The following is a 25,377-nucleotide window of genomic DNA, read 5'->3' on the forward strand; positions in this document are numbered from 1 at the left end:
CATCACTTTCAAACACTTTCCAATCTTTAACATTATTTGGGATAGCAGGCCTATGTTTTATCTCAGCAGTAAAATGGTGATTTGGCTCAAAGGGAAGCTTGCATGTACTAGCAAAAGTGGCTAGGCTGTGTGCATGAATGTTATGATCTCTTGAAATCTTGGCAAGCTTGGATTCAGTGAATGTATTGAGTATATTAATAGCAGCAGTCCTATAGGCCCTCATTCTATTGTCATTGGTAACAAAGTTGCCTTTCATTTGTTGTATGATTAAATCAAAGTCACCTAGAATAGACACTTTTGCAGCTCCTAGAGCTTTGAGCAGTTTAAGGCCTAAAAGGAGAGCCTCATACTCTGCCATGTTATTGGTGCATTTGAAATTTAGTCTGTAGGCATGACCTTCTGCATGATTGTTATGTGTATTGTGAATCCAAACACCTGCCCCTGCTCCTAACTTGTTAACAGAGCCATCAAACTCTAAGTACCATGTGATTTCTTGCTTGTGGTTAGTATCAAGAGTTTCAGTCATTTTAGGATTGGGTAGATTTGAAATTTCTGTTTGGGGAGGTTTTTCTTGTATGCTGGTTGCCTTGATTGTTTTGACAGTTTCATCAGTATGGGCAACCAATTCTTCATCGGTGTGTGTATTCAGTTCTAAAGCCAAGGGCTTTTCATCAGCGAGAGTATTTGTTTCATCATTAAATAGAATAAAAGAATCCATATCAGAATGGGTTGAGTGTATAGGAAAATTTTGGGGCTTATCCTCACTAGTTACCACATACTTCATCAATGTTTCTCTATATAGCCTCTTTGGTTGCCCAAAGACAGATATAGTGGCATAAGAGAGGTCTAATTGGAGGGATCCTTGGAGTTTTGCTCCCCACGATCTTGATAATAGCATGCCATACTTTGGTGGAATGTCAGCAACCACCACATCCATGAGGATAGTCTTGTTGGGATATTGGACTAAGGAGACACACAAGTCTTTGATAAGGCCTAAACACTTGACTTGACTTGAGTCAAAGGAGAATAGATCTTTGTAGGGTCTTGTGACGTCAAGGTTGAGTTTTTCCATTACAGCTTTGGGCATAAGGTTGTGTGAGGCACCTGAGTCAAACATAGCATTGTGCAAGACTTTGTCATGTATGTGTAAACTGACAGAAAAAGGTAGAACAGATCCATAAGTTGATTTGCCATTAACTTCAGGACCGAACAATAGTTCAGGATGATCATCAAGGACATTCACATCATCCTTAACCTCTGGCATTTGAAGTGATCTTTGAATTTCTTGCCTATACACTTCATGTTTGGCAAGTTCAGATAAGGGGATGGAAATCTTGAGTTTACCTATTTCTGCCTCTAAGTCAAACGATTTTTCAGATTGGGTTTTAGTATTTTGGGAGGTGGGCTTCCCTTTTTCTATTGGAGTATCAACAGTTTGGTCTTGTTTGTCACCGTTAAGGGAAGTAATTGCTTGCGGTTTTTCAGTTTTAGGAGGGCTTTTTGGAATGTTGTTCAAATTCTCTTTGGAGGAAGAAGGTGGCAGAGGCTGATCATTAGAAGATTGCATTTCTGTTATGTCCTCTATGGTGACATCCTTTGGATTAGGGACTTTTTTACCAGCAGTTTCCAAGAAGGCAACCTTTTCTTTAATTTTCTTCGGCTGCTTGGTATCATTTGCCTTAACCTCTTAAGGCACATCTATGGTTCTTGTCCTCAGCTTATATTGTTTGTGGACCTCATACACAACAGTATCATAGCCTTGTTTAAAATCAAAAGATTCACCAGACTTAGTCTGAAATTGACTAAGGTCATGTTCATCTTGGTCTTGTTGAGTTAGGAAAATTTGTTGCTCAGCCTTCAAATCCACCAAGTTCATGTGAGTATCTTCCGTCTGTTCACTAGATGTAGATGCTTCAGTGTAATTTTCGTGAAAAGGAGGCCTTACATCATGGTCTGGGCTAGACCTACCAGCATTTGTATTCTGAGTTTTCTGGAAATTTGGGTTCCTTATGGTATTGGGTTGTTGTCCTTCCCATGATGATTTCCTCTCAACACTCTCTACTCTGTCTCCTAGCCTGTGCATGCCAGTGATAATAGCATCCAGCTTTTGGTCTAAGGCTGAGGGTTCCTCTTTAAAGGTGGTTCTTCTCTCAGTTCTAGCTCTGTTTCTTTTGGCAATTAGATTTGCCTCTACGCTAACAACAACATTTTGCATGTTTGCAAGGGTCTGGGGGGCTCTTTCCCTTAACTGATAAGCCATGTCAGTGTCAAAACCATCAAGGAATTTATACAAAGAAAGATCAGGTGGAGGTCTCAAGTTCTGTGGTATTGCATTATAAATATTATTTAATCTTGCACAATAGTCCAAGACAGATTCATGAGGGCCTCTTTTGATGGTGTCATATTCAGATAATATGTGCAAGAGGTCTTTCTTTTTCTCCCATCTGTTGATAAATGACTGGTATAAGGCTTCTGGGTTTGCTATGGAATTGGCTGTGAGTGCTCTAAACCAAGTTCTAACATCACCTGTCAAACTTTGGACGAAAATCTTCATTCTGACGCTATTGTCATTTATCTCATAGTTCTCAAAATAGTCTTGCATCTTCTTTGTATGCTGAAGGGCTGTGCAAGAACTAGTTCCATCAAAGTATGTGATTTTAGTTTGATAATCCTGAGGCATAGCCCGTGGATTAGCAGGTAACTGCAGGGGTGCATATCTATTAGCCATGTTTACGGGGATAAGTGGAACAATAGGAACAGATGAAACAGCTGTACCAACAGCGGTCAGGGGAGTATGTGCAGTAAATGGAGGTGTGGGAGGAGTGCTTTGAGAGGTGGATGATGAACAAGGGGAAGTGGGGGTTGAACGAAATAAAACCTTGACAGGGGTTGGAACACAGCTTGGCTGAACTGTTTCAGGGCTAAAGTCAACAAAATCTTCTCTTTGCTCTAGCTTCCTGAGGTTCCTTGGGATTAAATTGGGATTTTCAAGAATAGTTGGGGGGTTTGGGTCTGGATTTGACCTTGTATACTGTGAATTCCTTTTGGGAGCCGGATTCTGAACTTGTTTTGGTATTCTCTGTGAATGCTTTTTTAGAATTAGCAAGGAACTGATCAAATTTTGGAATAGCTATCTATAACTTAAAACTAGCACGAAGTTTGACTGAAGCAGCATTTGCTTACTCCTGTGAATGCAAAGCAAGAACAATTTCAAAGGCTTCCTAGTTGACATTCAGGCTTCATCTGTAGTTTTAAGGAATATGCAGTAATTGGAAAATTCATTGTTTTTCCCCAGTGGAGCTTTCCAACTTGATTTGTGAGATTTAACCAAGGATGGTCCCCAGTGGAGTCACCATTATGTTATCACTCAGGTTGTCCCTTAGTTCCTTGAGGGATACGGCCGAGGTAACCACAAACCAATCTTTGGACTGCAGGTGCTAGCCCACCAGCAGTCAGAGAGGGCTCTCTCTTTAGGATTTAGCTTTGTTGATGATGATTTTAGGCTAGTTATTGGGTACAAGGGGTTTTGTTTTAGTTTTGGTGGGATGGATAATGCTTTCAAGTAAAGAGGCAGGGATAGCATGAAAGTTTTAGAACCATTGGGCGTGGAGTCAAGGAGTAGGACTGCTGGTGCGCTTTCTTGGTCACAAGAGCGAATGTGGAGCAAGCTAGCTGCACATGAAACAATATTTCAAGCTAAAGGATGGAGTGAAGGCTAGGAATGAGAGGCAGTTAAGAATCTCTCGTTCAACTTAGCAGAGGGAAGGTGAATGAGCTCTATCTAGGAGCAGTGAAGAATCCCTAGATAATTGTCAAACATGAGTGAATTAGGGGAAATATGAGCCACAGGGAATTCATATTCATTTCTAATTCAGATGAAAACATATAGAAACAGTAGAAATTGAGCATAAAGGGAAATTAAACCAATTCTAAACTATTCATTCTTTCTGCTATTTTGGATGGTACATCAATGGAAAACAAAGGTAAGAAACACTTATTGAGTCATGTTGCAGCACAAGAATTCCACATTTAATTCTTCAAAACATTCATACACAACACACAGTCATTCCTCCAAGCTTTTTAGCAGTCTTTGATTAAGTAAAACATCAGGTATACAGAGCGAGTCTCTCTTGGAGCTATACAACCAACCAACCCTTTAAACAATGAATTAGGGTGGTTTTTATAAGTAAAACATCTATAAAGATCAGATCTCAGACAGATCTGCTGTAATAAGTGTCTTTAACCTAATACATGTCTGAAATAAATGCGGGAAAATATCCTCGAGCTGCGCTGGGGCAGCTGTACCAAAAGGAGTTTAATGTGTTGTCTTTATGGCTCTGTGCTGATCACTTAGCCATAACTATGCTTTGGGTTTTGATCCATGCTCTTGAGTGGTTCTGAGGAGCATTAACTATGATGGGAGAGCCTTGATTGGCCTTTACTGCTTTCTTTGACTTTGTTGGAGGTCATTCAATGTCCACCTGCATTGGGAATAAAGGTTTTCATTTAAAACATTCGACTGATACTCTTTGCCGCTTCCTTGATAGGCTTTGGCACTGAATGTGCGCCTTTCTCACTTCTGATACTCTTTAAACTGTTGCATCGACCTTTCATGGCTACTGTTCGGCCCTCTGTTTGCTTTTAAAACTGTGTTTTCCCCTTTCTGAATGCTGCGCAAAGAAATTCATGTCATTCTGTGCCTTTCGGGCCTGCTGAAGCCGAGCTACGAAAGGGATTTCCATTTTGGCCTATTTCCTGTAGCCATGCGCGATTAGCGCTAGGCACTAATCGCGCATGAAAAACTGCCTCAGATTTTGATTCCGGGCTTCCTAGGCTGCGATTTGCGCCTTTTGTGCTTTTTTATAGTGACGTCAGCATGATGTCAGCGGTGGGTCCCAGTACGGCGGTGACGTGGCAAGGTGATGTCAGCAGGGTGACGTTAGCAGTACGACGGGTGACGTGGCAGTACGGTGGAGGAGGTGACGTGGCAGTGATATGGCAAGGACACGGCGGCAGGAGGCCGACGTGGCATGGTGACGTCAGCATGACGTGGCGCTGACGCAGGAGGGGGGAAGGCGGTATCCGGTTTCGGGCGCACTGCTTTTGTGCGCAGGTGGTTTCGGAGGAGGGGGCTCCGCCACAGCCGAGAGGGTGACGCGTGGCGGGAGTACGACGGGAAAACTGCCCATCTCCCGGGCGTTAACCCTCGGCACATCGGCGTATGGGAAGACCCGCCCACCGTTGATCTGTGGCATGCTAGATCTGACGGCCGACGGGAGAGACAAGGCGGTGGATGGTTAAAAACGGGGCCCGTGCATATTTTATTATGTGTTTTATTCATACGGCGGGGGGGAAAACTTTAGGAGAGTGGGTTTTTGGGTTAATGCGGCATGGGTGTGATTTGAACGAACTTTATCACAAAATATGAACGCGGATGGGTTAAATATAGGTCCCATATGGACCTAATATTTCCCGAGACTTGATAAATGTGGCTAAAAAATGCCAGGGGTGGGAATATGTACGTAGGGGAGTTATTAACACATTTTTAGTAGGGGAAGGGGAGATAGATAGGGAGCTACATAGTAAAATTAGTAGTTAATATGACAAGTGATCAGAAAGCGCTAAGTATGTGAATATTAGGCTATTTATGGGGAAAAATGATTCATAGAGGAAGTATGAACATGCCTTGAGCAAAGCAGATCTTTACCAAGGCAAATGATATGGAAAATGATGAAAGTAAGAGGTATCAAGCAGATCTTGACCCCTTCAGGGAAGTTAGTGAGTGATTTGGGAAATGAGAAGAAGGGGGAGTTAGACATGCCTCACTTGAGCTCCTCCGAATGGAAAATTGCATCATAACTGTGATCTGTGAAGATATAACACCTGAAAACATGAAATGGATTATAGAGCATGATTCTGCAACCACAAAACTACCTACCCAGCCTACTTACCTAGCATTTTTTCTTCTTTTTGCATAGGTGCACTTGGACTTGCAGACCCAGATAATCCTTTTCTCTTTTTGCTGTCCCTCTATCTAAGTCTACACTTATTTCTTCCAAGGGCCCAGATTAAGCAGTTGGGCTCCCTTGTTTCTCTACCTATATATAAATCTGCCAAGATTGAATTGTTTGGACAGGTAATGACTCTCTATATTCTAAAACAAGAAATTGAAACCTAGGGAAGCCAAGATTAGGCTGTTTGGACTTCCCTTAACAGAAACCTCTTCAAAAATGGATAACTCATCAAAATTGGGATACAATAGTGGCATTTAGACTGGCACACTTTCATGGCCTCTTCTTTGGCCTCCTTTTAGGAAATATGGAGTATTGCAGCATGCAAAGTATGAAATATTTGGCATGTAAAAATGTCAATCATGAAAGATGAACACCTGTTGCAACAGGAGGCTAACAACCACAACAGAGAAGGCCATGTGAGAAGGCAGATGGCGGCTAGCAGTCGCTAACCATAGTAGTTAGCCACATAGGGAACTGTAGTACATGTGAATAGCAATGTGCTCACTACACAGTTCAGGGGACCACCAACAAACTATCAGCAGAACCACCGATGCACTGACCACGTGCTTTGCCCCACTCACATGAGCTATCCAACCTCTTCCACCTGGTTAGCTAACCACTTGCGGTTTCGGGGCTATTATAAAGTCATTTTTGGGTTTTGATTGTTAGTTTGTTTAAAAATTAATTCGAAGACCATGGCATCATGAACCAAGGTGGAAAAACATAACCAAAAACCCTAATTCAACCCCAGAAGTCAGCTCATACACCTCAAAGGTAGTCAAGGAGGTTGAATGCACTTGCAGGCCTATAAGAGGCAGTTTTTCTCATTGAAGAATAGATTGGTGGTTTTGGGTTTTTGTATGCAGATTCTGGAGGTTAGAGGCTGTTTTGTTTTCAGTGTTTTGGGAGCATCGAGAGTCAGAATTAGAAACTATAAGTGATGTTGGAAAGCGGGTTTAGAGGGCTATCTGATGAAAATAATAAGAAGTGCATGTGTGCACATTCAGTTTTGTATTTTCTCTATGTAATTAACACCTTCTTCTCATTCCTAATAAAAATGGTCACCCATATTGAAAGCGGACCAGGAGACGTAGTCCATTAGGGACGAACTCCATAATCAATATTGATGTCTAGTATATCTGTGTATTTGTTGTTTCCACTTCTATTTTTCATCTTACTTATGGTTTATCAGCTGTCGTATAGTGTTCTGCTCCAATAGTTTTGTTACAGGGAAAAGTGTCTACACAGAACTGCTTATCCCACTAAGGTGTGGTAGCTACCTTAGAAACAAAAAAAGTAAAGCTACTTTCGTTTTTCCTTTATGAAATATAGATGAAAGAAGAACAAAGAAGACCAATCTCTGTCTTGCGCTAATCTCCTAGTTCGATTCCTCTCTCTCTTGATAGCCTTTCGCTACTTGCTCCCTTATACGCCCAGCTTCACAGAGTACCTGTAGGATCACAGTAGCATGACACTATACAAGAACATGGATCTATAATCATAAACAATCTAAGATCAGATGTAAATTGACCATACAAATGCATAAAACATAAATGACACAAGAGTATGGAGGAAAACTTGAATAGCTTTTATTGATAAACAAGAAAGAGCCAAGGGAGTTACAACCAGTTGTTCTGACCCAACATCATCCTCTCAGCAAGTAATCCCCTCTTCACCTCATACAAAGCTTAGATCACCCAACACTCTGATGTTGTCTCAAGAAACCAACAACAATTCCTTACAATATGCAAAATTCCAGCCCCTGGATCTCTGGGATGAGGGATCCATATATAGATATCTGCAAGGGAGATGAGTCAGCTTGTGATTTGATTAGTGTCTTCCCTCTAATAGTTCTTGCTTCCACTTGGAGATTGATGATCTCTAACTCATCCTTGGTCGAATTCAGAGAGGCAAGTGTCACAGGAGAAGTTTTTGGAAGATTCCATGCCTCTCCACCTCGTGGAATGACACTGCCATTTGTCACTTCTTGCCCATCGCACCCCATAGAAGGGTTTTTTGAAATGCAACGCACCCACACAGTGTATTTAGGTGAGATGCAACGCACTTTGCCTATGGAGCAGCTGAAATGATCCTGTTTTGACCAGTTCTGAGCAGTTTTTCATGGAGAACTTCTGGGAGAAGCTGTAATCAGTTGACCTTGTTCCTTTAGGGGTTAGAACAACACTTTTAGGGACTTAGAAGCCCTTGGTTTATGGAAATTTTATGCTTGGGGTTGCAGTGCCCAAAAATGTCTATAACAAGTTTTCCTCGATTTCCTTGCTTTCAGTTATCATTCAAATCATAAATGGTTAATCAATTCTACATCAATATTTAGTTTATGATCATTTTAGATCATATAATTTGGTATCAAAGCAAGTTGCATTTGTAGAATGTGCCATTGAATGTTAACCAGGTCAAAGTCACAATAAGGAGAAGGAATCCTTGAGCAGATCGATCTAGAGATTGGAAAGCGACGAGTTGTTCAGAAATCGACCATGTCAGGACCTGATGCAAGTGAAAACACTGAAACTACAATGAGTGAAGAATAATTTCAATAGGAATTCTTAACCATCCAGCAGATGTTGGGAGAATTGTACAAAGACGAGAAAGCGAGAGATTCTTCTTTTTCAAAGCCATCGAAGAAGGACAAAGGTAAAGGGAAGACTGATAAACCACCTTCACCTCCATCATCTCCATCATCCTCCTCCTCCTCCTCTTCTTCTTCTAGTGCAGAATCTGAAAAGGAAAATAAACCTAAGAAACCATCTCTTTTGAAACTTGATGTTAAATTTGAGTTACTTGTTTATGATGGCAAAATGAATCTTGGAAAGATAGATAACTGGATAAAGCAGTTAGAAGTGTATTGCCACATTCAGAACATTTCTAGCGATAAAACTAAAATTTAGTTAGCTACACTTAGAATGGGGGGAACAACTTTAATCTGGTGGGAAAGAAAAAATCAGATAGATGTAAAGCATAAAGGAAAAGTCATCTCGTCATGGTCTAAGTTTTTAAAATCTCTTAGGAAACAATTCTATCCTTTAGGATACATGCAGCAAGATGTTATTGATTGGGAGCATCTGAGGCAAGGTAAAGGGTAGAGTGTTCAAGAGCATACTTAGGATTTTAGAAAGAAAGCATTAGCGCTTGGTATCTCAATGGATACATGTGAAACTTTGTTAAAATACATTGACAATTTACATTCATATTTGCCACATACATTATTGATGTTTAATATTGATGATTTTGATGAGGTGTGTGTTCAGGACATACATATTGAATCAGGTGGTAGACCATTCAAATTTTCATCTCAGTCATCCAAAGAGATGGAGACCAAAGATTCTAGAGATACTAAGGGTAAGAACATTTCGAAGAGAAAGAAATCAGCAATAGCTCAGAAGGAAAGACCTACTTGTTCTCATTGCTAGAGAATCGGTCATGATGAATCAAAGTGCTGGAAACTTCATCTAGAACTTAAGCTGAAAATGTTCCTTAAGCTGAAGGATGAAAAGAAGGCCATTGCAGCAGTCCAGTAGGATCTAGGTTCAGATTTAGGTGATGAAATGAGGATAACTGCCATGGTTACGATAGGTAAAACTTCTGACACTTGTTCAAGTTCGAAAACTAATGTATCTTCTTCAAACATAAATCCTTCACATGAGGATAAAAAGAGTTGAACTCTTCCACATAAGGATAACCTCTAAGCATACGAAGATTGACACAATGTTTGACATTGGATCATAAGAAAATTTAATATCTGAATATATAGTTAATAAATTGGGATTGGAGACACAGGATCATCCAAGACCATACCCATTAGGTTGGATTAATAAATCAGCTCAGATACATGTCACAAAACAGTTTCAATTAAAATTTGAAATTACATCTAAGTACATTGATGAAGTGGAGTTAGGTGTGGTCCCAGTAGACATATGTGGAGTTGTCTTAGGAAGTCCTTATCTTTATGATAGAGATGCAATGTTTAACAGAAGAGAACATAAATATCACCTAAAGAAAGAAGGGGTTGAATTTATTGTTAGGGCACATAAGGCCAAATCAAACTTGGATTTAATTGTTACAAATCAAGTTAAGCAGTTAATAAGTTCAAGTAAATATGTACTCATGTTTATTAAGGAACAACATAAGGATGATTGTTCAAAATGAGAGATTTAGTTTATATATCAATTGGTCAAGGTGGTTAATTATTTTCCAAGAAATATTATTCATAAACATGATAAGAAACTTGAGATACATGTAATGTCCTATGAACATCTTCTTAAAGATAGAATGAATCTCAACTCATTCATTCAACTGAATTCTAGAAACTATCATCATCTGTAGTGTATTGCACGGAATGGTACATGTGAGTCTAATTAGAGACTTATTTCAGATGGTATGTTTATTTTCAGTTTCAAGGGTGCAGGTTAGTATTGGGGAAAGTCAATGTTACATTTCTTTAGTATTGCATAATCATTTCATGCTTTAAAAAGTAATGAAGCCCCTTTTCAAGTGGAGAGGAAGTCTATAAGTTTTCTTGACAAAGCATTTTTGAAAGCAGATCTAAAGTTTCCTTATCATGATTTGAAAACTAATGCATTAAGTGAAAGTGTTATTCAATGGATATATCAGTTAATAGACGAATAAATAGTGATTAAAGTAAATCAACAATTACTTAGATACTTTCAAAGTCAAACTAAGTTGCAGTAGTTTGTACATCACAGCTGGATGAGTTCTATGCAGAAAGATCACTTAGTAATTAGTCAACAGGAAAGTAAATCAAGTCAAGTAATTGATATGAAGTCAAAATCAAAGGAGACTTTGAATTTTAGTTATTCCGGAAAGTAGATTGTTAATACCCATCATATGTATTGAAAAAAGCTCTACAAATACTATTTTCAAAGATTTTTTTGAATCACTAAATCATGATTCTTCGTGGAAAGTATTCAATTTCAATGTTTATAATAGGTTGTTTACCTATCATCACAAGTTATGCATACTATGGATAGAAGCAAAAATTCACTGAATCGAGGTGTGCCATGGTCAGCATCATCAGGGTCATCATTTGCAGGTGATTGATCAAATGTGTTGGAACATCGTCAGGTCAAGATGGAAAGAGAGGGAGTTCTACCCTCATCGACTATTTAATTAGTCAAACTTTTGTGGTCCAAAAGATTTCAAGTGGAGAGGAATGATCTAGAAAGATCTGTCAATTTAATTGCATAGGTGTTCAAGTGTCATCATCAGTGTTCAATGTTGTCATTGCTTTAATTTAGCTGCGAAAGTGTTGGTTATGATCAGGTTTTTTAGGTAATGTTCATAGGTTTACACGGTGTTTAACGAATATGGTTTAGCACCTAGTTGTTGAATTGTGTTCATTGATAATTCCGCCAGGATTGATTGATGACATGTGTTTTGTCGTTTGAATTTGCAGGGTTGGTGTCAACATGGTTGGTCATCCATTGTAGAAGTTGATATGTCATCAGGGTTGTCATCGTGGAAAAAGGTAAATATCGTCATTTGCCGACAATAGACATGTGGTTTTATGGTACATTGTGACGAAAGATTGTAAAAGGGTTTTTTAAATTCTAGACCTAAACCTTAATCCTACATCTAACTCCTAATGACTATAACTAAACCTAAAACCTTGATCAAATTCATGCCTTACAAACCATAATCCTATGCTAAACACCAAACCCTAACCTAAAACCATGTATCAAATCAAGTCCAATACCTAAACCCTAGCCTAAAACGATGTATCACATCAAATCCTATACCTAAACCCTAGCCTAAAAACTATGTATTAAAAAAATACATTACAACATTCAAAACTATGCTATAAAACACCCTCGGACCTTTATAAACAATGTAAAACATTACAAATGTAATATAACAGGATCTAACCGTTGGCAGCTAACCGTGTCGGAACCACCGGAGAAGATGGTTCATGTGATCGCATGGTGAATAGCCGTCAGGGTTGTTAGAACCATAGACCTTAACTACGCGGGTATGGAAACTGCAGCAGAGAAGGCCATGTGAGAAGGAAAACAGCGGCTAGCAGTCCCTAACCACAACAGTTAGCCATGTCAGGAACCATAGTACATGTGAACAACAACGTGCTCACCACGCAGTTCAGGGGATTGCCGGGGAATTTTCAGCGGAACCACTGGCGCGCTGACCACGAGCTTTGCCCCGCTCACATGATCTGTCCAACTTTTTCCACCTGGTTAGCTAACCACTTGCAGTTTCAGGGCTATTATAAAGTCATTTTTGGGTTTTGATTGTTAGTTTGTTTAAAAATTAATTCGAAGACCATGGCATCATGAACCAAGGTGGAAAAACATAACCGAAAACCCTAATTCAACCCCAGAAGTTAGCTCATACACCTCAAAGGTAGTCATGGAGGTTGAATGCACTTGCAGGCCTATAAGAGGCAGTTTTTATCATTGAATAATAGATTGGTGGTTTTGGGTTTTTGTATGCAGATTCTAGAGGTTAGAGGCTATTTTGGTTTCAGTGTTTTGGGAGCATCGGGAGTTGGAATTAGAAACTGAGAGTGGTGTTGGAAATATGGTTCAGAAGTCTATCTGAAATGATCATTCATCCTATCCATTTCATCACAAAATCAACCATCCACCTCACAAATCCAGATCGTGGTTTACACAGGTACTAGAGCACATGCCCCCTCTACCCAATCATCTTCAAATACGGGAACATATTCCTCTACATAGATACCTACGATGGCTCAAAACCCACAAATTCCATGGATAAATCTAGGAGTTGTATGGATGGCGGGACCCTTAGATCCATTGCCAAACCATATAGAAAAGTGGTTACCGCAGTTCAATTCTGATGATGGTTTGCCAACTGAAGAGCACATAAACAATTTTATGTTGTCCATAAACCTAAATGAAGTAGTGGAAGAAGATGCAATTGTGAGATTATTCCCTTATACCTTACAAGGATCAACATGGTCATGGTACTTTTCATTACCATCACATTCCATTAATAGTTGGGATGCCTTTCAAGAGCAATTTCTAACCAATTTTGAAGATGAAATATTAACAACTACTCTTATTAATGATTTCTCCAACTTGAAAGCCAAACATAGAGAACTGATTAAGGACTTCAATTCATATTTTAACAAGTTATTGAATAAGATCCTAACAAAATCTAAGCTCTGTGATGAAGTCCAAAATGAATGGTACATCTCTGCCCTTCCTTCAAACACAACTATTTTTTTCGATAGGGCTGCCAAACAAACTTTGGCAGAAAACATGAAAGAAGCCATAGCTGTAGAAAAACCTATTCTAGCCTTAGACAAGAAAAATGCATTAGAAGAACACAAATCAAAGAAAGTAAACTTTTAGGGATGAGTCCAAGAAAAAACCACCTAAAGATCCTTTTCATCTTGAAGGTCTACAAAAAGCCCGTAAAACCATGTCCAATGAAATGGTTGATATCAAGAAACAGGTAGCAGAGACTTCCTCAAAGAAACCTTTTAGACCATACAGAAGAAATCCACCCATTGATACTAAGCCTCCAAGTACCATATGAAATGCTGAATTAGATGTGGAGGAAGATGAAGTCTCAATGACCGAAGAGAAAACATATGATGAAGTAGTTGAGTTACAAGGAATGTGGAATTTTATCCTTCCCGATGAAGAAGTAGAAGAAGCACTACCTGTTGCAACCAAGAATAGAAGCCCTGTTGAATTGCCACAAACAAATTCAAAATAGAAGGTATCAACTCCAGCTCCCAAAGAAAAAATAATAGGTAATAAATATTCATCTAAATCCACTCAAACCACTCCTTCTCAAACAAATTCTTCACCTTCAGCTAAAACCCTGTTAGTCTCTGATGAAACGGAATACAAAATAGTGGAAGATATGAAAACTATTAGGGTGAAAATTACCTTTCATGAGCTTAGCAAGTTGAAACATCAACATAAGCTATTACTCAAAGATCTAAAAGTAGTCCCTATTTCTCTGCTTCCCACTGCTGTAATATCACAAACTTCCCAAGAAATAGGAAGACCTCCTAATACCTCATTAGACAAAATCGGTCCTATCGATATTACTCTGATAGGAGGAAGATCCAAATCCCATAATCCTTCATTCCTTTTGAATTTTGGAGTTTTCAACAAGAATCTACACAACTGTTTAGTTGATTTTGGAGCTTCATCTAATATTCTACCACGAACAGTTTGTACGAAATTGAATGTTGAGCCCCAAAAGTCTATTGTGCGCATTGTGCAGTTAGGCCGATCCCAAGTCAAAGTTATAGGAGAGCTCAATCAAGTCACTATTAGACTCTCATCAAACCCTAAATTGTGTCAAGTCATTAGCATTCTTGTCGCTGATATCCCCAAGTTCTACGTTTAATCCTTAGCAAAGACTGGTCAAAAAAGGTTCATGGCTATTTTGCAACTAATTGGTCCCACATGTGGCTTCCCTATAATGGAAAGCCAAATAAAATAAGGGTAGACTGTGAAAAAAAACAAAAGTATATCGTTATAGAACTAGATGGAGAGAATGAGCCAGTCGAATATAGCAACAATATCATCAAAAACTATTCAGTTGAATCATTTCTGGGAAATTTTAATGCAAATACTTCACCCTTCTTGGAAAATTTTGGTATATCACAAGTTGAAAATTTTTCTCAAACAAATACTTCTAAGTGTATAGATTTTGTAGATAAACATGTAGCTTGTTCATTATTTTAGAAATTATTTTTTTACGGATCCAAATCTAACGATGGAGCTAGAGCAAGATGCATATTAGTTAGCCCAAAAGGAGAAAAAACTATGCTAGCATGCAAGCTTGAATTCGAATGCACAAACAACACTACCGAATATGAAGCATTGGTTCAAGGGTTGTATAAGGCTATCGGCCTTAATATCAAACACCTTCAAGTATTTGGAGATTTAGAAATTGTGATAAAACAAGTAAGAAATACTATACACTGTTTGTCTAGACATTTGAAACATTATCAATGATTAGTCTAGGGCCTCACTTCTCACTTTACAGTGTTTAATATTTTCCCCTATATCAAGACTCTAGATTTCAAGTGATGATCTTCTCGCTAATGTTGCATCCAATCTCATTCCACTAGAATATTATAGCCCCGATCGCTTTCCTATTGAATTGATTTTTAGGCCTTCCATTCTTGACAATATCACTAATTGGTGAGTTTTTAATAATGATCCGGATATCATAAGTTTTCTAACATCTAAAGGCTCTTATGATGACCAGATAATAGATGAATATCAACATGACTCCCATCTTAAGCAAGAAACAACTATGAATTCCATACCTAAGTCTATGGTTAAGCTAGAGGACTTATATGATCTCAAGGACATATTCAAAAAACCCACTAATTCGAAACTCCAAAGTTCAACTTTGAGGTTTGAATTAGTTAATCTTGGAACTGACCTTAAACCTCAAAACAATAATCTAGGATTTGATCTTACACGTGATGAAAAATCAGCGTTCATTCATTTGTTGAAGAAATAAAAGAATGTATTTGCTTGGAACTATGACAAACTTAAGGCATATGACACTTCTATAATTCAACATACCATCCCCATGATATATGATGAGAAACCTATGCAATAAAAGCTAAGAAAAATCCATCCAAATTTAGAAAATTAGATCAAATCTGATTTGAATAAGCTGCTCAAAGCCAAAATTATATTTCCTGTCAGGCACTCAAGGTGGATTTCTAACCTTGTTCTTGTCAGAAAAAAGAATGGTGATATTCGAATCTGTATAGAATTTCACAATCTTAACAAAGCTTGTCAGAGGGACAATTTCCCATTACCTCCTATGAAACAAATACTACAATCAGTTGCAAGCTCAGAACTAATGTCTTTTCTGGATAGATTCTCAGGTTACAATCAGATTCTAGTAAATCCAGATGACCGACTAAAGACTACCTTTCGAAAGATGCCATTTGGGTTAATCAATGCTAGTGTGACATTTTAGAGAGACATGGACATAGATTTCAAAGAATTGGTTAATAAATCAGTGGTAATCTATTTAGATAATATAACTGTGTACTCAAAAAGGTGTGGTAATCATTTGAAGGATTTAAAACAAATCTTTGAGTGTTGTTAGAGGTATGGAATTTCTTTCAATCCCAAGAAATCTTTCTTTGCTCTGAGTGAAGGAAATATCATTGGATTTATTGTATCCAAAGAAGGAATTCACATTGATCGTGATAGGATAAAAGAAATCTATGGAATCCATTTACCTCATAACAAGAAAGAGATGTAATCTTTCCTAGGTTAGATAATGTTTTTCAAATGATTTGTCCCTAACTTTTCATGAATTTTTTTACCTGTCCAATCTATGATTAAGAAAAAATCTCTTTTTAAATGGGGACATGCTGAGCATGAAGCCTGTGATCTGATTAAACAAGAAATCTTAAATTCTCCCTCACTAGCAACCCCAAATTTTTCTAATCATTTCATTTTATATACCTTTGCTTCCGAGAAATAATATGCAACTATATTAAGAGAGGTCAATGATGATAAAGCCAAAACACCGATTTCTTTCTTTAGCTCCAATTTGCAGGGGGGTGAATTAAACTACTCAAATGCTAAAAAACAAGCTTTTGATGTTTTCAAATAAATAAATCATTTCAGACCCTTTCTCCTCAAAACCCACACCAAGGTAGTAGTTACATTCTTAGCAATGAGAAATATATTAATACAAAGATATCTAGGTGAGAAAAGGGAAAATTGGGTAAAAACACTACAAGAATATGACATTGATATTAGAACAACCAAAATTGTAAAAGGTCAAAATTTTTGCAGAATGTTAGTAGGAGCATCCAACTTACCAACACTACAAGATTTATGTGATGATATACAAGTATATGAGGTAAGATCAACAATATTGAATCCATATATGTTGATATCCTTTCTTATTTGAAAAATTGATATTCCCTTACGCAACTAAGTTACAAAAGAAAAAGGGCTTTTAGGTTAAAAGCTAGACAATATCAAGTCATCAAGTATGTGTTGTTTAGAATAAATTATGATTCTGTTTTTCTTAGATGTCTTGAAAAATATGAGGCATAAATGGTTTTGTAGGAACTCCATGATGGACCAGCGGGTGGACATTTTGGAGGGGACACAACCACACATAAAACCCTGCATGCTGGCTATTATTGGCCAACCTTATTTAGAGATGCATACGATTATGTAAGCAAATGTAAAGTTTGTCAAATAGTTGATGGGAGACAGAGGAAACCCACATTACCATTTCGACTAGTCAACATTGAACAACCATTTGAACAATGGGGACTGGATATAATAGGTGAGATCGTTCCTCACTATTCAAAGCATCATAAATATATCCTTACCGCGACTGATTACTTTACAAAATGGGTGGAAGCAATTCCACTTAAGGTAGCCAATTATGAAAACATCATTGAATTTATCGATCAATTTATTATTACCAGATTTGGTTTTCCATCTGCTCTCATGTTTGATAATGCATCTTATTTTACAAGCAATGCTATGATAGAATTTTCTCTTAAAAGAGGTTTTAAAATTAAATAATTTGCTAACTATTATCCTAAGGGAAATGGCTTGGCTGAATCTACAAAAGCAAATATCATAAGAATTATCAAACAAACCATTGATCAAAGTCAAAAAAACTAGCACAAATATTTAATATTTGGTCTATGGGCGGATCGAATAACATAGAAGACCTCAATAGGCACTTCTCCTTTTAATTTGTTCTAAGGGAAATAAGTTGTCCTCTCTACATATGTAGCTATTCCCTTTCTAGCCCAAGTTCAATTTATTGAAGAAACCCCTTCCTAGTCTATGCAAGTGAGACAATCACAAATCCTTAAGCTCGAAGAAGAAAGGGAAAAGGCCAAAATCACACATTCACATCATCAACAGTTAGTCAAATCTTCTTTTGATGCAAATTTTGTAAATTAAAAATCCTTTCAGCTCGGAGTCTTGGTATTGAAATGGGATAAAGCACACAAGGAAAAATCTAAGCATACCAAATTCCAAATATGTGGCTTAGACCGTTTCAGATTGTGGAACAAATAGGTCCATCAACCTTTTTATTGAAAGATCTATCAAGCAAGAGAGATTCTATGCCTATTAATGGTCATATTCTGAAGAAATATTTTTCGTAGAAGATAATCTCTTCTATTCATTGTATATTATTGTTTTTTCTTTTTAGGAAAATAAAAGTTCAGTAGCATTTACTTTTATCCTTTATAATAATAATCTCTTTTATATTTTGACTTTTCACTTGTATAAGTAGAGATTATTAAGAAGATGATTTTTACATTTGAAACATAATTTAAGTTCTATCTCTTTGAAATTGCTTGTCCTCTACCATAATTAGTTGGCCTTTAATGAAACTCAACTTTGTAAAAGAAAATGTGTTCTACCATCAGCTAAGAAAAGTATCTATAACAAGGCAAGGACTCTCTATAGAGAAGCATCTTTAACTCTATAATTGTCATCTAGAAAATATTAAGAAGTCAAGGATTCTCCCCATCTAGTGAGCTTTCACTTTTTAGAGTGTAATTCTTAAATATGCTTAAACTTAAAGGATAAGAGGTCTCATCAAGAGCCGACTTACCATGATCATAGGGAAGTAACAAGCTGACATTACCAATACTGCATACCAAAATAGGGTAATGGCTTGAGATTATGATTAATCAAAAGACAAGGGGTCTCATCACAAGCCAACTTGTTCAGTTAAAGTTACAACCAGTGAATGGCATTGTCAATTTTGGCCACCAAACCAAGACAATGACCTTTAAGAAGAAAAATGAAAATTTTAAGAAAAAGGAATTGTTTAGAAAAGAATGAGAAAGCAAGTAAGTATATGAATATGAATTTATCTTTAAAAATTGCACTCTTACCTAGATGGGATACTGAATCATTGTTGGTTAAAAGGTAACCCTATCGAGGCTATGGACGCCTGTTGGCAGCAGGCTCTACCTATGACAACTGAGTACATCTAAAAGCTAATTTGTAAGACTCCTTTGTGTTTATATTTAAAACCCAATAATGGCTGATGTAGACAAAGAAATTTTCATATTGAAGAGGATAATCAAAAGGATGATAATTAAGTAGATTTTCTTTTTATTATTCAGAGAAATGCTACTTATCTTATATTTCATGTGTTTTTATTCTTTGAACTACAATTATTTTGGAAGTTTTTAGAAATTTCAAAAGACAATCAGAGATAACTGGTTCTTCCAGCGAATCACCAATTGTTGTGCTATTCAACAACCCCCCATTTATTAATATAATAGCTAGTATTCTATTAATAAATGGGGACCCTTGATAAAAACCTTCAAAAAAAAAATTTAGCGTTTAGAAACTTTCTTTTAAATTTTCAGAATAAAGCAAGATAGCAAGCCAAAACCCTTTGAAATCGAGCAATAATCGCCTTTTCACATACCGCTAGACCAAGTGTGTCAAAAGCCTTGTTAACAAGCAAAACACATGAAAAAGTGATCAAATGGAATAATCGCGCTTAAATTAAATATCATTAGGCTTTTTCATTTAAAACTAAGGCCTAAGGCATTTCCTATTAAAACAAAATCCAGTATCGTATATCGCCATTCACAAAGGGCGCACTCTCATGAAACATGCGAAATGTGATATTGCAATGAGGCGGTCAACCTTATCGCATCGCATTGGAAACACTTAAGAAAGGTCTTAAAACTTATGAATCGCGCAATGTTGCGAAATGCGACAAGTGATGAGCCTCATCATTAGGTAATTATATGGGCCTTAATTCACCTCCTAGCTTATTCAAACTAGCTATTCTCATAACTTATTGCATACTTTTGATTATATTTTGTTTATGAGATGAGTTAGAGTTGGATATTTTTCTTTGTGGTCTAATGTGCATTTAATGCGGGATTAAAGGATAAAAGCAAGGAGTTTTGGCAAATACCATGGTAAAAACTCAAATGGTACAAGGGAGAGGGATTATAGGAGTTAAATCCTCCTTGTTTTCTACCCCTCCATTCTAATATTCCTCCATCAACTCGGAGTACAAAAAACCGAATCATGAGGACTAGAAGGCAGATGAGCAAGTGAAAGACAAAGCACTAGTTTATCTCTAGTTTTGGAGTCGAGCCACCCTAATTTTAAGGAAGTCGTTGCAGACTTCAAATGCATAAGTAGAGAGGCCTAGGACCTCAGTAGGATTCAGATTTTTATTGTAAAACTCTACTCTATTTTTGAGCTGCAAGACTTGTGACAGTTTTTGATTTAATCCATTTTTTTGGTAATAAGAATGAGTTTTGTTTTGAGCCAGCACTGAGTTAACTCAGAGGGCTGAAGCTCTTGGGATAGTGCCCAAACCTAGTAGCCAAGGCTCCTCCTTATTTTACATGTATGTTGGTATAGATTCATAGTCTAATTCTTCATTTGCTTAGTAGATGCATTTCCATTACAACAGTGTAGATTAGATTGGTTGTTTGATAGTTTGCTTCCATTTGTGCCTTCTTTCAAGTAGTAGGTTAGCAAGGAGAAAAAGGATCACTAAAAGGTTTTCAATAGGTGTCTCAGCCTCACTTCCTCCCTCTAGGACCATGACTTGAGGAAGGGATCCTTCAGTATCCCCAAAAACACAGATTTCTAGTTCTTGCATGAGCTTTGGAGTTTGTTGTCTTTGATTCAGTATTTGGTTCATGATTGCAAGGCAGATTTCATTGTCATATTTTTCCATCTCATTTCTGTAATAATATCTCGCTCATGCTTTCATTCCTTTCAACAATTTTCTTCACGGATAATATAGGTAATTGATTCATCTTTTCTATTTTATGAAAATGTATCTTGTTGCATAGTTATTGGAAGAGACAGATGTTTTAAGCAAAGAAGGTACTTCAGGAGGAGATCCCAACTTCATCACCAGCAACCACCTTCCACTTCATCCACCTTAGCCATCTCTTGTTCCACCATCACCCTCACTAGTTTTTTTTATATTTTTTCATTGAAATTCCCCTAGTTAGATTGAAGGAATCTAGCCATCTCTTATCTTGGATATTGACTCCTAAGTGCTCCTAGACCTTCTAACACCCCATTCCACTCATCATACACCTTTCCAAAGCTTCCCAAAACCTCCAACACCTTACAATTAGCTCTCAGATGTATCTTGTAGGTTTCGTTTAATTCCTACAGGATCATCCTCTAGGTTTCTAGTACATCCTGCAGGTTTTCCTGAAACGACCTGTTTTGAGGCCGAATCGATGCGAAACTTCTAGGAAGTCACAAAAAGCCTCCTATGACCCTTCAACACCATCCAACCACTCCATAAACCTTCTAGCCATCCTCCATTACCTTTCATTCACCTGTCACATCCATAAGAACAATTAATTTACATACTTGATTTTGCCTAAAAAACCAAAAAAGTGAAAACAGATTTAGTTTAGATTTTTTCTTACACAATAGTATGGTTTGATTCTCTTTACTTCTACAACTTAGACAGTAGCATTTGTTTAGTGTTTATTTAGCAATTCTACTTAGCATATATGTTTAATTGGTTAATTAAGATATCATGTGATTTAGCATTACATGTTGTTTTCTTAATTACTACAGTAGAGTAGCTCTCTTAGAGTAGATTTTCTCTTCTTCCATCAAAGAATCAAGCTTCTTCTAACTCTGTAGAAGTTTGGCTTTGAACCCCTAGGGTCTCTCGCCAAAATAATAGTGACAACAGGCAGGACCTTCACTTTTACTTGTGCATACAACACTGTGACCTCCAAGTTTGTACGAACTCTGGGTTGATAAGTAAAGCTGGTAGCCCAGGAATTGTCACATCCTTGCTGCAATACTAATGATCATCAATAAGAGCTCAGACTTGATTAAAGCCTATGTCATAAAGTAGCACTTAAATCTACTGTGCAATAAAAAAATTCTTTATAAGGTGAAAATTCCATCAAACAAGCTACGCTTTAAAAATGATAAAGAACACACCGCTCATCCCGCATCTCGCATACCACAGGAAACTAAGGAAATCTAAGAAAGTGCACAATGAAATATGTGATAATTTGATTTGTGATATTGCATCACAATCATAAAATCGACATTCTCGCAAATTAAAGCTCGCCACCTTAAAAATTTTCTTCCTGTTTTACGATGTGAAACATTAATGAGAAATAATGGTAGTGATAACAAACCATTAGTGGATATTTAGTATGGGTTAATGGCATTTATGTTGAAAAGTAGCTTGATGTGGTACACTATCTTTTCATCTACGTTTAATTAAAACTCCTTTCTTGTCACCTGTTAGCACCTGGATTGAACCTCAGGCTGAAGGAAGGCAATGCCAGGGTAACCACAAACCACACTTAGCCAAGTAGCTAGCCCTACTAGGCCAGGAGAGGGATCTCTTCGTAAGGATCTCAGCGAAATTGATTGGATCTAGAAAACTGATATTAGGCTAGGTATAGTAGCACAAGGTTTGATTTGATTTTGAAGGATTTTGCTAAATCAGGAGGAGCCAACACAGTTAGGGCAAGGAAACTAGGTCAAAATTGTAGGGGTTCGATGGGGAAAGGTATGAACAAAGCTCAACACTCTAGGGTTTGATGGGTGAGGTGATTCAAGACAGGTGAGGAGCTAGAAATAGCATGTAAGCAACATGGATTCTTCCTAACTGTGAATATTTTCCCAAAACAAAGCATAAATATTATGGGTTCTGCCTATCAACTTGAAAACATCCACTTAAAGAGTATGGAATGATGAAATGGAGTCAACAATAAAATTTAACACATGAAAAGATAAGAAAAATTGAATAGAACATCATATCACATGGATCCCAAAGAAATAACTGTAAATTTTCAATAATCTCCTTCTAAAAATGATACAAAATGATGTTTACTCAAAGCATAAGCATCCCAATGAGTCCAACCCACACAATGACCTTTTGACCAACCAGTTCTCCTCCAAATCCTTAGCAAAAGTACAGGGCGTATGTACTCATCACTAGAAACCCAAAAATTCTAACCTTTTCCTCATTGGATACCCCAAAATAGAGCGCAACACCCATGGCGTTGCGCGTTTTCCTTCCATGGCTATGAAAAAAATGGACTGAAAAACACAACAACTTTTTTCAAAGTCAAAAATGACCCATCATGCCAAAAAATGTGTTTTTATGACTAATCAAAGATAAGAGGGATGTAGGGATGCCTCAACAAGCATGTCAAGTCTCCTCCTCTCTTCTTGCTTGGTCAATTTTCTCATGAACTCTTTTGAGCTTGCTCCTTGCCACTTGGTTTCTCCTTACATAATACTTGGCCATCTTTCTTTGCAACTCAACATCTCTGTTTTCTTTGTCCAAGAGGGTCTCCAAGTGTGTGTTCACTTTCTCAAGCCAAGACTCTCTGTTTTCAGCTATGTCCTTGACTAAATGCTCATTTAGAGTGAGATGCTCCTCCAATTTTTCCTCTTTTTGTCTTTGAAGCTCTAAGGCTTTTCTCAATCCTCTTGTTCTTGCCCTTTTTCTTTGCCCCTGTTCATCATCTGACTCTCCATAATCTCCATAAGTCCCATCAAGCTGAAATTTGGCTTTCTCGGCTTCCCTTTTTGCTTTTGATGTACTTGATTTGCATCAACTCCTGCTTAACTTATAGATTCTTGTTCTCTTGTTCATAAAAGGATATAACATATTGGGATCTTTGTAAATTAACCTCAAGCTTCCTGATTTTGGCATCCTTTGCTCTTAAGGTAGCTTGAGAAGATTTCTTTCCCTCCTCATCACTAGTGTCCACAAGCAGAAACTCCTTTTCAATGTCATGTTCTTCATGCTACTATTTGACCTTTGCTTCCTCTACCATTTTCTCCTTCCCTTTAACTTGTAATGTTGATGATGAAGGCAAGGCCCCTCCCACTTTCCATGGGGTAAACACCTACCTCTTTCCCCTCTAATAGGTGAAAGAAAATGGCTGCAAACTATTCCTCTGTGGTATACTATTCTGACCATGCTCAATGTGTACATCATGTCCCTCACTATCATCATGCTCATCATGTCCCTCATCACTGTCATCATCTCTATTGGGTGAATGAATGGCTACATGAAATGGTGATGTAGATGGTGTGGAGGTGTCTAGTGAAGAATGAACTGTTGAAGATGAGTGATAAGTATGTTGTGGTGGATGTGAAGAAGTAGATGGATGAGTGGAGGATGATGGAGGAATGTGGGGAGTTAGCTCAGTAGGTGGTTCACTAAATATCTCATTAGCTATGAAGGCCTCTCAAGTAATGCCTAGTTGATCTAAGTGAAGGAGGACTATCATTTTGATAAGAGAATGATGGAAAATACTATGCATTTGATGAGCCGGGTCCCTTTTTTGAGAAATATATGTCATCTTGTCAATACTCCTGAAAAGGTAATATGGAAAATTGAGCATTCTTACCCTGGTAAAGTGCATGAGAAGCCTGATGTGGTATGAGTATAGTTGGGAAAACCTACCCTCACATGTGAAATACCTCATGATTATCTTCATCAATGGCACATACTTGTCCAAAAGATAAGAGAAAGGGGAAATTTTCTTCTTATCATTTCTGAACCTTTTTTTAAGATATGGCTCATAAAAACTATGATGCAACTCTTTCTACTTGAACCATTTCTCTCCTGCATTTGGAATTCCAGTGGTATGTGATATGATGGCTGAAGATATAGTGAATGTGACCCCGGTTAAAGTGACCTGGTTGTTTTGCAAATGGAGCATGAACTACTTGGTTAACTGCTGATGAAAATTCATCGTCTCAACCCTTTGGCAAAAATATAAACAACCCATGTGCCTGAAACATGATACTGCAAGTGGTGATGCCATAAGTTCTATTGTATCAGTGGGTTCAAATCTAATAATTCTCCTTCCTTTCTTGGTTGGATTCCTGGGATGTCTTTCCCCTTCTTCTGAACTACTGTATTTTTCCATGCTTTATAGGTGAAAACTTGAGGAACTAATATATATGCCAGGATGAGTGAAACAATGTGTAGGTGGAGTGAAATACAATCAGGATGATTGGAAGGTGACATAGTATAAGAAACACTAAAAATATGATCAAAGAAGTGATTTTGGAAGCATGCAAGGGAGCTTTGCTAGGGTTTCAAATTTTAGGGTGCCAATTTGTTTAATTGATTGAGAAAAAGAGATATAGGGCCACTTACTTGTTGAATGTAGGTAGTTGAAGCTTTTGTGGCTTTGAGAAAACTAAGGAAGTGGTGTTTTGCGCTCCTAGGGTTTTCCAATCTCCTTTGGCCAAATGCACAGCAACAAGTGCTAGCACGCAATGCCCTTAGCAAGCACGCCCTTCACCTCACAGGCGCGCAACATTGTTGTATTTTACTCTACCTC

This window comes from Pinus tabuliformis, chromosome 4_1 (genome assembly GCF_031772625.1).
Source record: "Pinus tabuliformis cultivar Carrire ecotype Pingquan chromosome 4_1, CPIR1, whole genome shotgun sequence".
Lineage (NCBI taxonomy): Eukaryota > Viridiplantae > Streptophyta > Pinopsida > Pinales > Pinaceae > Pinus > Pinus tabuliformis.